At 35.3% G+C, this 16,352-nt stretch overlaps 1 long non-coding RNA gene across 1 annotated transcript; it reads left to right on the top strand.

The window, feature by feature from the left end:
- The first annotated feature begins 13,186 nt into the window (after positions 1-13,186).
- LOC149236372 (uncharacterized) lies at positions 13,187-13,758 on the top strand. The gene is made up of 3 exons (XR_016268392.1): positions 13,187-13,303; positions 13,397-13,486; positions 13,601-13,758. It is a non-coding gene; the product is annotated as an uncharacterized LOC149236372 (long non-coding RNA).
- Positions 13,759-16,352: the final 2,594 nt, after the last annotated feature.

The following is a 16,352-nucleotide window of genomic DNA, read 5'->3' as shown; positions in this document are numbered from 1 at the left end:
AAATACCACACACACGATATATTAAAAATAATAATAATATAAATATTCACACTTCCAATAAATAATCAAGTAAAATAACAACTTATCAATTTCAACATAATATTTTAATATTAAATAAAAAAATTCAACTTTTATTACTCATTTCAACATAATAATTTAATAATAATTAAAAAAATTTAAGCTCTATTATCTAATTTATTAAATGACTAAATCCACATTATATAAATTCCTTGGTGAGTCATTTTTATACTATACTTAATACATGTTTTATATAATATAAAATAACACTCATTATATATATATATATATATATATATATATATATATATATATATATATATATATATATATATATATATATATATATATATATATATACCTTTACTTATAATTTTAAAATTTAATTTAAATATATTTTCAAACAGTGAACACACTCTCGGCCCGCCAAACTAGCTCGACGAGATCTGACCGTCGAAAGCTTCTGCCGAAATGGATGGCACTGAGGGATATCGAAATGGATGGTGCTGAGGGATATCAGAGCACCAAGATGGAAGGAGAATAAGGTGCGAGGAAGGGTGGTTTGAAGATTCTGACCACCGCCACGTGGGGAGAGCTGAGTGGCATCACTCTCGACGAGCCAAAACCACTTACATTCGAGAGCCTTGCGATCAACAAAGAAACTGCTTCAAGCCTGGTTTTCGAACCGTAAGAAAAGCCGCAAGGAAAAATCGAAGTGGGAGCCAACCAGCCTTTCCTCCCGCTAAACCTGGAAACCCGCTGCTTTTGGAAAACCTACAATCAAGGAGTTTGGATTTCTTTTCTGGCCTCTAAAGTGGTTATGAGGCAAATGAGCCCCTGGCCTCACCAGACATCTGGTTAAGACCACAATCTTTCTTTTATAAGAGGTGGCCTCCCCATGATCTCGGTGGATTTCTGGTTTTCAAGATTGTGGCTTATTCGCAGCTTAGGGTTTGGGCAACTTTGCAGTTTGAAAGCTGCTTTTATTTTTGCAAGCGGTTTCGTGTCTACGAAAATCTCAAGCTTTGGAGAATTCCTCTGTCGGCCAGCCTTGGAACGGTGGTTTGAAGAGTTCCTTGGAAGAAAGTGGTATTTCAGAATTTCTGGTTTCTTCAGAGCTGGAGGACGACAATCAGGGTTTCTTTTCAATTCACGCATACACTTGCACCCCTTGTGGGCTCTTCCCTTTGTGGTTTGGCTATAAACTAGAGCTCTGGGCTACGTGTGGGGTTGACCATAATTTGGTATGTTACATAGATTTGATGCTTAGCTAGTGGAATTGGTTTGAGATTGGAGCCATTCTTTTTTTTTCATATAAGGATGATGACTCATTGGTTCGATACCTTAATTACTTTGGTTTTGCCAATTTCTATTCAAAAGTATATGCAGGAACATAGAGGGTTTCAAGGAATAGATAGGGTTTCTGCAAGGAACAGAGAAACAAAAAAGATTGAGAAATGTTTACAGATTCACGAAGATGGTGACAGTGCCACACCAATGTCACTTTGTTTCTGTTGTGCTAAGAGATGGCTAGAGAATCGCCTCGATTTGTTCTAGAGGGATTCTCCAAACGACATGAGAAAGGAATTGGGTTTTTGGGAGGAATTGATGGAGCATAATCTAGCGGTGGGTCTAGCGGAACTACTCCATTCCTTGCTTGATTCCTGCCATGACTTTCCATTACGAATCCACTGGAAAATGGTGCTGCATCTTCATCAACCAAACCTTCCTCCACACTGCAATGAACCAACACCTTTGCTTCTACAACCAAACCTTCCTCCTCATTTGCCCCATTGCAATGGAGGGTTTGTCGAGAAAATGGAGAGACAAACACCAATGTTTGAGAGCCACGAGACTAGGGTTTCTGTGATGGGAATTAAGGGCATGAGGCCCAACGACAGCAGAGTACATACTCATTTATTCGTGGGTGGCGGGAGATAGATATTAAGACCCTCATTCTTATGAAAAGTGGGAGACATGGGCGGGAAATAGCAGGAAACAGTGGGCTAGGCCATCTTAAAATGGAAACAAGACAGCTGAAACCACCGAAACGTTTTTGGTGTAGAGGCCGAAATTTTTTTTGGCGCTAAATTGTTTTACTTTTTATATGCTATGGCTTTCACTGTTATTTTCAAAGGAACTCGATTCTGAGCTAGAAGTTTCAAGGAAGACAACAAAGGGTTTATTTTCCACAGGTATTTTCCTTTCAATTTGATGTATTTCCCTTGCAAAGATGTTGGCATTGGTATTATTTTCCTTGTGTAGCTGTAGGAATTGGGATTATTTTGAACAGTCTCCTCAGCTGTGACTACTTTTTCAAGAACAAATTCATCCATACTTGAACAAGGAACACATCATTATTGTTGGTAAGGTTGGGTTTGTTTAATGGAGTATTGAAATCATTATAGCAAAGGGAACACATCATTAATATTAATACTAGGGGAACTAGAACAGAGTCAATGCCTTCAGCGGGTGGTTGAGAACTGCATAGATTGACTTTGAAGTTAAAGTTGTTGTGCGTGATTTTATTTTATTGAAGTTAAAGCTTCTATGCATGATTTTATTCACAAAAACTACAACAACGATTGCAAAGACATGGACATTATCACTTCTCATACAACAATAAAAAAAATCGGGGGCCTATTCTGTATATGTGTATTGTATCACTTTGAAAACATATCCAAACATACCGACAAGGTGGGGCGTTTATAGAGTGAGAAGCTATCCACTAGGGTTCCATCCTCACTATCATCCACCCATCCACATAGCATAACTAATCAATCCATGCATGTTTCTCAAAGCATTGCCCAAAAAGGAAAAAGTTTCGATTTTAGATATCATCAAAATTAGTATCAAAGGCAAGCAAAGCCTCATATTCCAACCCTATTTTCATAAAAGGGTTTCCTAGCTTTTCTCTAAGTCATATGAATTGTGAATTATTGTTACCAATAATGGGCCACCTATTCTCTTGGATGCAACAAGGACTAATGATTTCCCATGTGATAGTGTTTTCTGGTCTGTTCATTAAATTCATCAGAGAAAGGCAATAGTTGTTAATGATTTCCCATGTGATAGTGTTTTCTAGTCTGTTCATTAAATTCATCAGAGAAAGGAAATAGCTGTTAAAGACATTAAAACCTACCTATTTCCCCATGAAAGACCTGCATAACTGAAAATAACTGTAACAAACCTGTAAAAAAAATAAAAAAAATATAATTAGTCTTCAAACCACCTATGCCAGACATTCCAGACATGAGTTCTTAAAGACATTAAAACCTACCTATTGCCCCATGAAAGACCTCCATAACTGAAAATAACTGTAACAAACCTATCAAAAAAATAAAAAAATATAATTAGTCTTCAAACCACCTATGCCAGACATTCCAGACATGAGTTCTCAAAGATAGAATTCGTACAGATAAGTTGCCCAGCAGCATCATAGGTTCCATCAATGGATTTCGTGGATGAGACATAGTCAAGAGTTTTATGAGAGCCACTGTCCTGCAGTACCAAATGCCATGTTTTGCAAAACGATTCAGAGAGTGTTAACTAAGTTGAAATTATAAAAACTACTGGCCAAATGTTCTGAAATACCTACCATCCTCTTGCCTGAACTGTATTGTAAGTGAAAAGATATAGTGTTTCCAAACGACCCATTGGAATTATGTATTGTTTGACAATTAAAAATGAATGAACTTGGTTAGGGTATTTTAAATAGTGCCATAATGAGAATATCTTTAATAGCCAGAGTGGGGTCAATCTTGTGATTTCCACGGCAACAAAACTTGGACTAGTTGTAGGAAATTTTCAGTTGTGATGAATTCAGAGAGATCTGACATGTGTTGCTCGTGGAGTTTTGGGCCTCCCATGTATAGCAACAATACTGCTTCTGAGGAAGAAGCAGTAAGAAATCTCTTTGCTTTCCAATTATAAATTTATTGATGAATATTATGGAGTATATGTTGTTGGCTCTGCAAAATAAGATGTTGCCATTTTTGGAATTATATTTACTGCCAAACAGAGTGCTACTTATAATTCTCAATCAAATATAGTAAAGCAAACTTTAGTAAAAAGAAATTTCAGTATAATAGATTTGAATTTGCTATAGATCAATAAACAAAATTTATAGAAATGGACAATGTTTCAGCAAAGAGCACTGTATTGGACACCTGATTTCTCAACAATACACAACATGTTATTTGAGACATCTGATTTTCCAGTAACATGACATACTATATTTGCTGCCTATGATGCTTTCCGAATATGGTAGAAAAAAGAGCACTGCTTCAGGCACTAGATTTCTTAGAACAATAATTTCTTAGTAGTACAACATACTGTGAGGGGCATGATTTTTCATTATCAGAGTTTATATTATTCAGGGTATATGATTTTTTTAGCAGTGAGTCATAATACCTATCTCATTGCCTACGATCTTTCCAATTATGAAATTAAATACAGGACAGATCAATTTGAGGCACATGATTTTTGTACATATATTGAATCTATATGAATTGCTTTGAAAAAAATTGAATGGTAGATTATGGGCATCACTAAGACTGTTGCAGGTCCTAAATTTTATTATTTGTTTGATTATGATAAATTTGATATGCGATTTTGAAAATGCTACTATATTGGGATTATTCTTTACCATGTGAATTCAATATGTGCTATTTCATGATGCAAATGGAATGTTTACCCAGTTTTCACAAAAATCCCTTATCCTACTCCTTCCGTAAGATCTTCCCAATTTTATGGTTGAATTTTTATCTGATATATGAAATAAAAACCTATCATCCTACTCCTTCATGATAGTTGTGAATGATGATAATTAGGCCACTTGAGTGTTCTCATTGTCTTAGCTGTCAATAAAATTGTACATCTATACTAGGTCTGAAAGAGAAATGCATACAGAGACCAATAAGCCTAGCATCTGTTAAGTAGCCCTGCCCCTTAGGCATCCCCATATAAGCTGTATTATTGGAATATTGAGATATTCGCACTATCAACTAAAATAGTTACAAAATGGCTTTTGATCCTTCTCAACATTGGTGAGGTCAGAGGACATTGCAAAATTTAATCTCCAGCCAGAGTGTGTAAATAAAACACCATCGGGTGAGACTTTTGTGAAGCCAACTTTACAGAAGGTATACACTTTCTCCTTGCTTGTGATTTGTTATAACTCACAAATCTATGTAGGCTTTGGCATTTATTTGAAGCTGGATCAAGATGGGGTTATTTTTCATAGATGACTTTTTACGACGATTGCTGATCCTTATTTCATTATTTACTTTTTAACCATCATATGTTGCCCATTTTCGATGATGCTAAATTGAATGCTCTTTTTCCTGTTACCTAGGGCATATTACCAGAGATCCTAGAAGAGGTACTGGCTGCCAGGAAAAGAGCCAAGGCAGACCTAAAGGTGGTGAACTAAGTGCTTCCTATGTTCAAATTACATGCTTGTATTTTTTTCCACTTAGCATCTCAATTTTTAACTTCCTGTAATCTTGTTTAGGAGGCTAAAGATCCTTTTGAAAAGGCTGTCTTGGATGGCCGACAATTGGCTTTGAAGATAATCACAACATTGTCAAGTCTGTATTAATTATGGCTTGGACATGGAATAAAAGTAAAACTAGGTATGCTGGTGAAACACATAAAATAGTTTTGACTGTGTGCACTTCCAGATCAGTGCGAATCCAGTTTATGGGTTTACTGGTGCCAGTGTTGGCCAATTGCCCTATTTGGAGATTTCATCGAGTGTGACGAGCTATGGTAATTTCACAGTTCTTCCATGGAAAAAAAACATTAAATCCATGGACACCTTGATTCTCCCCTTGTTTTTCCTAGTTGTAATGTTATTGGTGCTTCTTTTACTTACAAGATAGAGATGCTTGCAGTCCTCTCTTATTCTATATATGCATGTATCAGCCATTCACATTGATCATTTTTGGGCATCAATTATATCCATGTAATTCTTTTCTTCCTCCTGGCATAATGTTTTGGGTATGAACTATAATTGATACAAATAAGATCGAGTTCTTGAATTGCATTAATTAGTCATGTGTACTTATACAACTAAGATGATATGCTTAGGCCCTCTTATTATATTTTGATTACAAGTCCAGTTTGATCTTTTGACACATTCTCTATTCCATCAGACAATATCGATTTTACGTATTGTTTTAAAATTTCATATCATTAATCATCTCATTTTTTTTCCACTTGTCAGGCTGTCAAATGATAGAGCATACAAAGAGGCTAGTTGAAGAAAGGTTCACAATAGTTGGTGGTTACCAATACAATGCTGAGGTAGGCTATCATTTAGCAACTAAAGGCATTTGTAACCTTTGAATTGGATCAGTAATGACATGAAGTACACTTTTTGTATTGGTGATAGTCCAAGTTCTTGAAATCATAATGGGTGATCTGATCCTAACCAAGATTTCTACTGTAAAGCTTGATATTATATTTTTATATTTGAATCTAGGTTGTATATGGAGATACATATTCAGTTATGATACAGTTTGGTGTACCAAATATAGAATAGGCCATGACGCTAGTGAGGGAAGCCTCAGATTATATTAGTGGTACATTTACAAAGGTACAGTGTCAAGAATTTTAAATATCCGTGAAGCCTCTAGAGTTGTTAATGATGTTTTTGTAGGGATGAATTTTTTAATATCACCTTTCTTTTTAAAACAAATCTTCTTTTGACATTCCACTTCCATGAGATCTTTGTAAATATGCACAGGACAAGATGATCAGTTATGCTTTTCTATGGCTTATCTGCATCTGTTTTGTGCATCTTTGGCATCTAATCAGTGTGTTATTTAACATATGCTTTTATGCAGCCTTTTAAACTAGAATTTGAAAAAATATACTACCCGTACTTGTTGATCAACAAGAAAAGACATGCTGGGTTGTTGTGGACAAAGCCAGATGCTTATGACAAAATGGATACTAAAGGTGACAAACCTTATCATTTTGTTTCAAAGACAGGCCTTAGTGTTTGTGAAGGCTCAAAATGCTCTTAGAAAAATAATTTATTTGATGCCTTCTTAATTATTAAATATTCCTGATCTTTTAAATATTCCATATCAACAGGCATTGAAACAGTGCGAAGGGACAATTGCCTGCTGGTGAAGAACTTGGTTACAGAGTGCCTTCACAAAATGCTCATTGATCGTGACATACCTGGTGCAGTGCAGTATGTCAAAAACACTATTTCTGACTTGTTAATGAACAGAATGGATTTGTCACTTTTGGTGATAACTAAGGCGAGAACAATGAATCCTTTTGCATGTTTATGACCAAATTTGTTTGACCATTTGTTACTTTTGAAATGGAGAAAATATGATAGGGGGAAGAGGAGATTTACATTTCGAGCAAGTCACTTATTACATATTCCTGGTTTCAAGTGTTAGAAGTATATACTATATACCTAGTTGGGGCAAGCCATGGAAGTTTCCTTTTTAAGTCTGTCATGTTTCTTCTCCCTACATTCTATACTTGGAAGGGATTCAGTCAATATTTACTGCTAGCAATGGGAGGAAGAAGTGTCAAGGGAGGCTCTTATACAATTGAAGAGAATCAAAACATGACAATATATAATATATCTGCATTTCTAATCTCATCCTGAGAAAAATTGATTACTGTTTAGCTGCGGCAGAAACAGATGTTTGCAGGTCATATCCTTTATCAAGGCTATCAGCATATTCTTAAGGGAATTGTTGTTTGCCTGTGCTAACAATCTCTTTCTTGAGTCAGGGTCTGACAAAGACTGGAGATGTCTATGCAGTCAAGGCAACACACGTGGAACTAGCTGAGCGCATGCGGAAGGTAAATACTAGAAATAACTTCTCAGAACAAGTATAATGAATGGTGCAATGCCTTCTGGTTCCATTTCAATCCTATCTCTCTATTTTTATTACTGCAGTGCATCTAAAGACTCTTGTAATATTTTCCTTTTTATTGACAATGAGTCCATTGTTGGATTTTTTAAATTGATGTCGTGTTTTAAAGCCAAGTTGCCTCTGGTTTACAGAGGGATGTTGCAACTGCTCCAACTGTGGGTGATCGTGTTCCATATGTCATCATAAAGGTTGTAAAAGGTGCCAAGGTAATAATCTACCCCTTCTGTGCTCAGCATAAGTCTCGATATTGCACTAAAAAATGGTTATTTTAATTATTTTGTTATGTTTTATTTGGAGGCATAATTTACAAAGGGATTATGGATATAATGACTAATGTGTTTACTTGGGCTCAGGCATATGAGAAATCTGATGATCCAATTACTGGAGAATAACATCCCTATTGATCCACAATATTATCTGGAGAATCAACTGAGCAAGGTGAAAGACCAAAGCATCATCACTTGCAGTTTATGCTCTTTTTGAAAATTTCACTAGTGTTTCAAATATATCTTGATAGATAGTAATTATTTCCAGCTAAGTGTTTTTTATTAGTGCCTATTTTTGCTCTGTAGCCACTGTTGAGAATATTTGAGCCCATTTTGAAGAATGCAAGCAAGGAGCTTCTTCAAGGTAGTCACACACGAGCAGTTTCCATATCAACTCCTTCAAATAGTGGAATTATGAAATTTGCCAAGAAACAACTCAGTTGTATTGGTTGTAAAACACCTACCAGGTATTTAGTTAATACAAGTAGAGGGTGTCCTGCATGTGGTTTCCTTACTTATAGTAGTTCACAATTGAGAGTAACTATTGTTTCAGTTTGGTGCTTTAGAAAGCTACTAGGGTTCATCTTTTTGATGTGGAAAAATCTATGAGGTTGCATGATTCCATGCCTGCTCTCCTTGTAAGAAACTGTCTAGCTTTCTTATAATAAGAATGTCTAGTTAGGATGCTTCATACTGAAATTCATGATGTTACCTGATTTCATGTTGCCATTGCAGCAAAGGAGATCAGACACTTTGTTCACATTGCAAAGGAAGAGAAGTAGAATTGTATCAGAAAATAGTTGCAAATGGTAAGCTGGTACTCTAATACCATTACTCTTTATTTGGAGAATTTAAAGTAGGCCTTGTGTCTATTGTTCTCACCTAGATTTTCTATCATATGACACTAATATTTGATCAATGTCAGTGAGGGAATTAGAAATGCTCTTTGGTAAACTATGGACACAATGTCAGCGGTGCCAAGGCTGTCTGCACCAAGATGTTCTTTGCACAAGGCTTTTGAATGCTATATTTCAAGTATTACATTTTCATAACATGATTTAAATTTACATTATGGATGTATTTTGTAACATTTGTGTGATCATGTATTTGTTTTTAATTAATAGAATGTTTTTTTTTTTTTTTTTTACAATTACTATCTCTTTTATACTTACATTGATGTCCTATCCTTATTACAGTCGTGACTGCCCAATATTTTATCGTAGGAAGAAAGCTCAGAAAGACCTAACTGAAGCAGAGGTGCAACTAGAGCGCTGACAGTTTTGAGGATGCTGCCTGTGTAGCTTGTAATTTTTTGTATTATCGAATATTTTTGTTTTCCTGAATTTTCTCTGGTGTATGTTTCTCTAATTTAATGGACCAGGGAATTTATTTGGTCCCTGAATGAGGATGAGCATGGTTTATTTATTGTACAGTAATTATCAAGTCCTTGTTATTTAATGTTAACCAGTTTGATATATCTTTTCTCCTTGCAAATGAGATGGAGAAAAAGTAAAAATGGATACATACTTCCCAAGGCACACCCTATAAATGCAATGTGCATGCATATCCCAAATTTAAGGAGAGCACACACTATAAAACATAGATCTGCAGGCTTACATATGCATATCCAGACATGCATATAGTTGAATGGATGGATGGATGGATAGGTAGATAGAGATGGATACACAGATAGATTGGCAGGAGCAAATCCGAACCGGAGAAGGATGCAAAAGGATAGGCACTACACACAAAGAAGCCATCATATTTCTCCCTCTTTCAACAATTTATGCTAATTTGAAAACTTTACTGGGCATTGCATGATTGCACCCGTCAAATGAATAATCTGATGATGATTTGACAATTATACCACAATTAAAGGGTATATATTAGAAAGGCCCTTGGAACATTTCTCTCCATCCTCAAAGCAAATTCAGAGTCCCGTATGTCATCTTCATGATACTAATTAGAACGCTTAGATGACCAGCTTCAGCAATCACGATTCACAGTGATCATGAATAGAACTGAACCAACCATCTATTGATTTGCATATCAATACTTTTCTACATGGTATATTGGATATAAAGTTCCTTGTGATGCTCTGCTCAACAAAAGTCATGATACCACTCATTTCTTTGGGCATTTTCTAATGAAGTGTGCTACTTGAAGCATACACTTTCTGACTTTCAACTTCTTGTGCACAAGAACATGGCCTTACCTATAGTGCCATTTTAACTTTTATAAAGCTTTCTATTCACATTTATTAGCAGGATTTTGGTTAACACCTTTAGGAGAAATCAAACTTGTTGCATTTTTTACATAATGGCATGCATAAATCAACTAGGGTTGTGTGAAATTATAATTATATTAACCTTAAGGTGAAAGAATTTTGTGGACCAAGAAAGGTTAGACTAATTCTTTTCATTATAGATGATAAAGTTTGCGTGATGGTCATATAGCCTTTAGGGTGTACTTTAGTCACGCACATTTATAAAGTACGTGGTACCACAATGGTACTTTGCTGCTATGTCACAAGATTCGTTGAACTTCAACCTTGGGGTTTGAATTTTTGCGAACCTTAATTTTTTTTGAGGTTTGGCAAACTTTAATTTTTTTTTGAGGTTTGGCAAACCTCATCGAACCTCATGATCATTGACCAAGTCCATAGATTAAAACTCATAACGTCATGTCACAACTCAAGCTTGTAATCTATCCTTGCAATTTCCATGTTCGTGAGAGCATTTTGTATGTTTATTGATGTTGATATCTTAGTATTTTATCCTATATTTCATTTTAAACTTAATATATGTATATATGTATATATATATATATATATATGTGTGTGTATGTGTGTGTGTGTGTGTATATATATATATATATATATATATATATATATATATATATATATATATATATATATATATATATATATATATATATATATATATATATATATGAATCTAATTGCGAACCTCATCCGAACCTCATCAAAAAATTCGAATTCGAACTGAACCTAATCATTGCCAAACCCATACTTGAACCCAAACCATGTGACTTAGCTTTGTTGTTATGTAATGAGTTATATTAGTTTAAGTTGCTTTTGATTAGGCTTAGGTTAGTGGAATATGAAGTGTCACTTGGCAATATGAAGAGTCACTTTGATTTGGACAGATATAATGATTTTTTAAAATGGTAATCTGTCTCGTCTTTAGGTATTCCCTGTTTCATTGTTGGTGCTTTTAGTTTTCTGTGATTGTTTTATGCATTTACAACATATTGGAGAAAGGGTAGCATGACCAAAGGATTGGTTGGCATGTGTACAACAATGAAGAGTCAAGCAAACACTAAGATGAAGACATCACATCCCGAAGTTGGTTTGTAGTTAGTTTTGAATTTTTATTTGTCAGTTAATGCTGTGATTTAATATTTGATGGGTCAACATAAAATTACTATTACTATTTTTCTAGGAAAAATTAGTATTTATTCAGCCACAAATCACTATAGAAGTGTAGTAAGAGCTGTAGAATTGCCACAACAACACCAATCACGGCACTAGGGCTTAGGTACTACAATAAACACACTTCCTCGGGCTTGTGTACATCACATTAGCAACATGCGGGCTTCTTGAGGTAGTTGTTCATTGCAGTGATACAAAGTTGTGGCAGTAAAAAGAATTGCATAAATTTCACAGATAAGGAAAAAAATGTCTGGGAACTCTTTTAGAGGTGTCAGAAGGATTGTACAGGCCTTGGGCAACAATAGGAAACTCTCAACAAGCGTGAGTAGGGTTGTACAGGACCACAGGCCCCTGGTGTTAATTGCAAACACTCAAGAAAAGTGGGTATGTACTATGCATTCAGGCTCTTCAATGACAAGCTTGAGAAGTTTTTCATTGACCTTGATTAGCAATAAATAGAAGTGAGACAGATAACCTAGAACAGTCTCAGGTAGGGAGAAAGAAAGGTTGAGAAGTTTGTAACAGACCTTAACCAATGAGAAACAGAGGCTGGGTGATTTGTAATAGGCAATAACAGTGAGAAACAGAGGTTGGGTAGGTTGTAGTAGGTTGTATTAGTGTTGGAAAAGGGCTTCAGGGATGCTGTAAAAGGCATCTACAGAGAGTTAAAAACCATGAAAAAATTGCATAAATAAGTACCCTTAGTAATTTCATGGAGTTCAATTAAAAGTTTATTGGACATAATTTCAGCACATAGAAGCAATATAAAATCAAATAGGAAAGCCTTTAGGCAATTGGATCTAAATGAATTTTTAGTACCTGAATTCAATATCCTCATTGAGCGGGAAGAATTTCACTACAAAGTTCAAGACACATTAGTGGTTATTAAGATGTCGATCATTGTCAGATGCTTCTGTAGTGCAAGATGCATCTCAGTATGGACAAGGGTACAATGGATGCATAAAACTTCTGAGAAGTTTGGGCTTATTGCCTTGAAAGGATGTTTTTAATGCAAATGAAGGGAAGGGAATTGATTTCAGATCAATTGGTGAAATTGAAAGACATTATGGACCTGATATGGATGAGCGATAATTGAAGAAGACATGGTGATAATTATCTTCAAAAGTTTGCCTTTATTTAAATTTTTTTTGTAGAATCTTCTAATATCACTTCCGAAACCACTACCATAATATTTGAGTTGTCCTGTCAACTAGTGCAGTAAGTATAATGTTATTTTCTTATTATTTTTTGTTAACTTTTATTGAAATAATTTGTTCCATTTCTAAAATATTGAAACTTTGGCTTACAATCTTTTATGTTGTCAGGTACGAGGCAGAACTTGTAGCAGCTGCGGCCCAACCCCTTCCACTCCAAATTACTAGCAAGTTTTATAACCTTAAGATAGCTTTGTGTTTAGTCATGTTGTAAGTTGGATGAAAATGATTAGTTATCTTGATAGCCTCAAGTTAGTGTTGTGTTTATTTATGTTGTAAGTTGGCTGAAAATGATTAATAATCTTGATGAATGTATATAAGGATGCATTCAGGTATTCCCATCAGGTGCTTCCTAGCATTGATGATGGAAACATTGAAAACCAATTGGCAGTTGTTGAATAAGTTGAAGATATATACAAATTCTACAGGACAATTGAGGTATGTTTCTCTATCAATGATTGCAGTTTCTTGTTAGGGTGAAGGTAAAGTTTTATTTTCCTTAACTAAAATTTGGCATTCATGTATGCCCAGGACGTGAGTTGCATACCTCCAGATTATATGAGAAACCAGGTTAAAATCAACGCAAAGATGAGGGCAGTCGTGATTGATTGGTTGGTGGAGGTACAACTTTGTTCCTATGCTAGTTCCAACTTCCATTTGCTGTCAAACTTAGATCTAAAAGAGATTTGTATGGTCTATCACTTATGCCTGACATCAAAATCTTAAAATTTTCAGGTGCATCTGGAATTGGAATTAATGCCAGAGGCGTTGTATCTCACTGTGAACATCATTGACAGATACCTTTCTATTCAGAGTATTGCAAGGAAGAATTTGCCATTACTTGCTATCGCTGCAATGTTTATAGCTAGAAAATATGAAGAAGTCTGTCCTCCACAGGTAGGATGACTTGCTGACATCTGTAAGAAAGGATGTGTATATATCTAATTAAAAGAACACTTTGTTGGCTGTATAAAAGTACATACACCAGCAATATCTACTCCTACAGAAGATTATGCTTTATGCTAGAATCAACACAAAAATGATATTATAATAGGTAACACAATATTGATAAGAGCTGGTTTATACTTGGCTACAGGTCAATGACTTCATCCACATCTTCCCAAATGAATGCACATCAAAAGAGATAGTGGCCATGATAATTAGCTCTAACTGATAATTCTTTGTCATTGATTGCAACATAGTCTCCAAGCATTCAGATTGACCGATCAATTGATAATAACTCTTCGTAGGAGTCTACGATATTAAAGCAACTGAACTTCAAGCTTATGTATTCCTCCTCAGGTTTCTAAAGGCAGCTGATTCCAACAAAGTGGTAAAGTTTTGAATGACACCACTTTTTATATTGTTGAAAGCAGCTTGTGTGACATTAATCAAATCTACTTTCGAAAATGCCTCATAAAATCTAGCATTCATGTTTTAAATTACTTTTCTTCATTGTATTCCTAATAATACCCTACTGTACTCACAAGTCGTACTATCTATTATTCAGATGGAAAATCTGGAATTCTTCTTGGTTGAACTGTGTTTTCTTCAGTACGTAATGAGCAAGTACAGTCCATCGATGCTTGCTGCTGCTGCTATCTACACTGCTCGATGCACTTTGAGGAAGGATCCATGTTGGAACAAAACACTTGCCCTTCATACAGGCTACTCTGAAGCAGACCTGAAGTAAGCCTTAAAATTTTTAAAGCATCATGCTTTTAGTGATTTTACCCTTCTAAAGAAATCCTACTCCTGGACATTTTAGATTTCTTCATCAATTATAGGCAGGCATTGTTAATCAGCTACGCCCAGAACATTGTGTCTTGATCAACTATATGTTGGAACTCAGCTACTAACACCCTGTCTGAATTGAATCTTTATCTAATACTAACACGCATACTAAGCGTCTAGAGGCGTACGCACATTTTGTTAACTCTGTACATTGAGGTAATAAAATTCATGTGCATTGTTCGAGGGAATGTTCGTATTTCATGGTTGATTTTCACCTAAATGCGGGAGGAAATAAGATGAGAGATGTTCATAAGAAGTATTCAGATCCATTTTTTGGCTATGTTGCTTTTTTAAGCCCTGCTAAGTTATCTGCTGAAGACAATTGCAGTTCCAACAATTGATGAATATGTGCACCAGATTTACTTTTGGAGTCTAATTGAAGGTGGCCTATATGTTCTAAAATGAAGCTCTGTTGCATATATTTTGTCCTGTTCAACCTGCAAACTAAATATGTGGCCAAAAATTTATGTTACGCCTATGATTCCTCTGTGCAGATATCAAGGGGCTAGCGCGGATTCTATGCCGATGAGTAATGCAAAAAAGACACACATGAAACTATGCAAGAAGGAAGAAAACCTCGAGAATGGAAGGATTTTAAATGGGATCCATCCCAGTACCCTTTTGGAAGGAAAGACAATAAGGATGAAAGGAGGGTCATCAACAAGCAGCAACGGGAACCACCAGAAAGCTCTTGAATACGTAAACTCCATTCCGGAACCGTTCCGTGAGAAGAGTTAAGATAGAAAGACTAGCCAAGAAAACCAACGCTCAAGGCATTGCATTGCAGAACGAGGGGATCTTCTCCTACAATGTGGCCAAAACAAGAGGCCTCGTGGTTATAGAGCAGAATACAAAAGCGTGGTTGAAGAATATTCTATTCAGGATAAGAAAATTATTCGGATCGAAAGACATAATGGAAGGCATGACCAGCAGACATTCAAAATGATTTTATTTTTTATTTTTAAATAATTTTTTATATTGTCTCTAGAGAGACACTAGTTTGAATTATGGACAATTTTTTTTTAAATAATTTTTTATATTGTCTCTAGAGAGACATTAGTTTGAATTATGGAATTGTCTCTAAAAAGACAAAAATGTAATTGTCTCTAAAGAGACACAAATGAAATTGTCTCTAGAGAGACAAATCAAATTGTCTCTTCATAGACAATAATTCTTGTCTTTATAGATACAATAATAATATGTGTTCTATATTGTCTTTATAGAGACAAATTTTTGAGACATTATATTTTGAGACACCCACTTAGAGACAATATTTAAGACAATACACAAGTTTATTTTTGTCTTAAGTTAAGACAATTGACTCAAATATTGTCTTAAAACCCCCCTACATGTAGTAGTGACAATAGTCATAGGTTGTGCACTCTGCTTTGCTATTAATTTGATCGTTTTCCCTATATGGGCTGGAGATGATCTTCACAATTCCATTTTACGGAACATGGAAGGACCGACCGAATCTCTGGAAGGTATGTTGTAGCAAGAATCAACAATACCCATAATTCGCATGTATCTTGAAGAATGATTATGGAGATATGTGGCCGTATATCCCTCTATTCCTCATTTTTTTGGGGATTTTTTAAATTAATATTTGCTTTTTGTTTTGTAAAAAAGAAGGTGGTTTTATTGATAAACATTTTTGGTTTGCCCGTTGCCACTAGAGTTGATTAGAGTAGAT

This window comes from Pinus tabuliformis, chromosome 8, assembly GCF_031772625.1.
Source record: "Pinus tabuliformis cultivar Carrire ecotype Pingquan chromosome 8, CPIR1, whole genome shotgun sequence".
Taxonomy (NCBI): Eukaryota; Viridiplantae; Streptophyta; class Pinopsida; order Pinales; family Pinaceae; genus Pinus; species Pinus tabuliformis.
The sequence above is the reverse complement of the archived record's forward strand: the minus strand, read 5'-3'. Positions and strand labels throughout refer to the sequence as shown.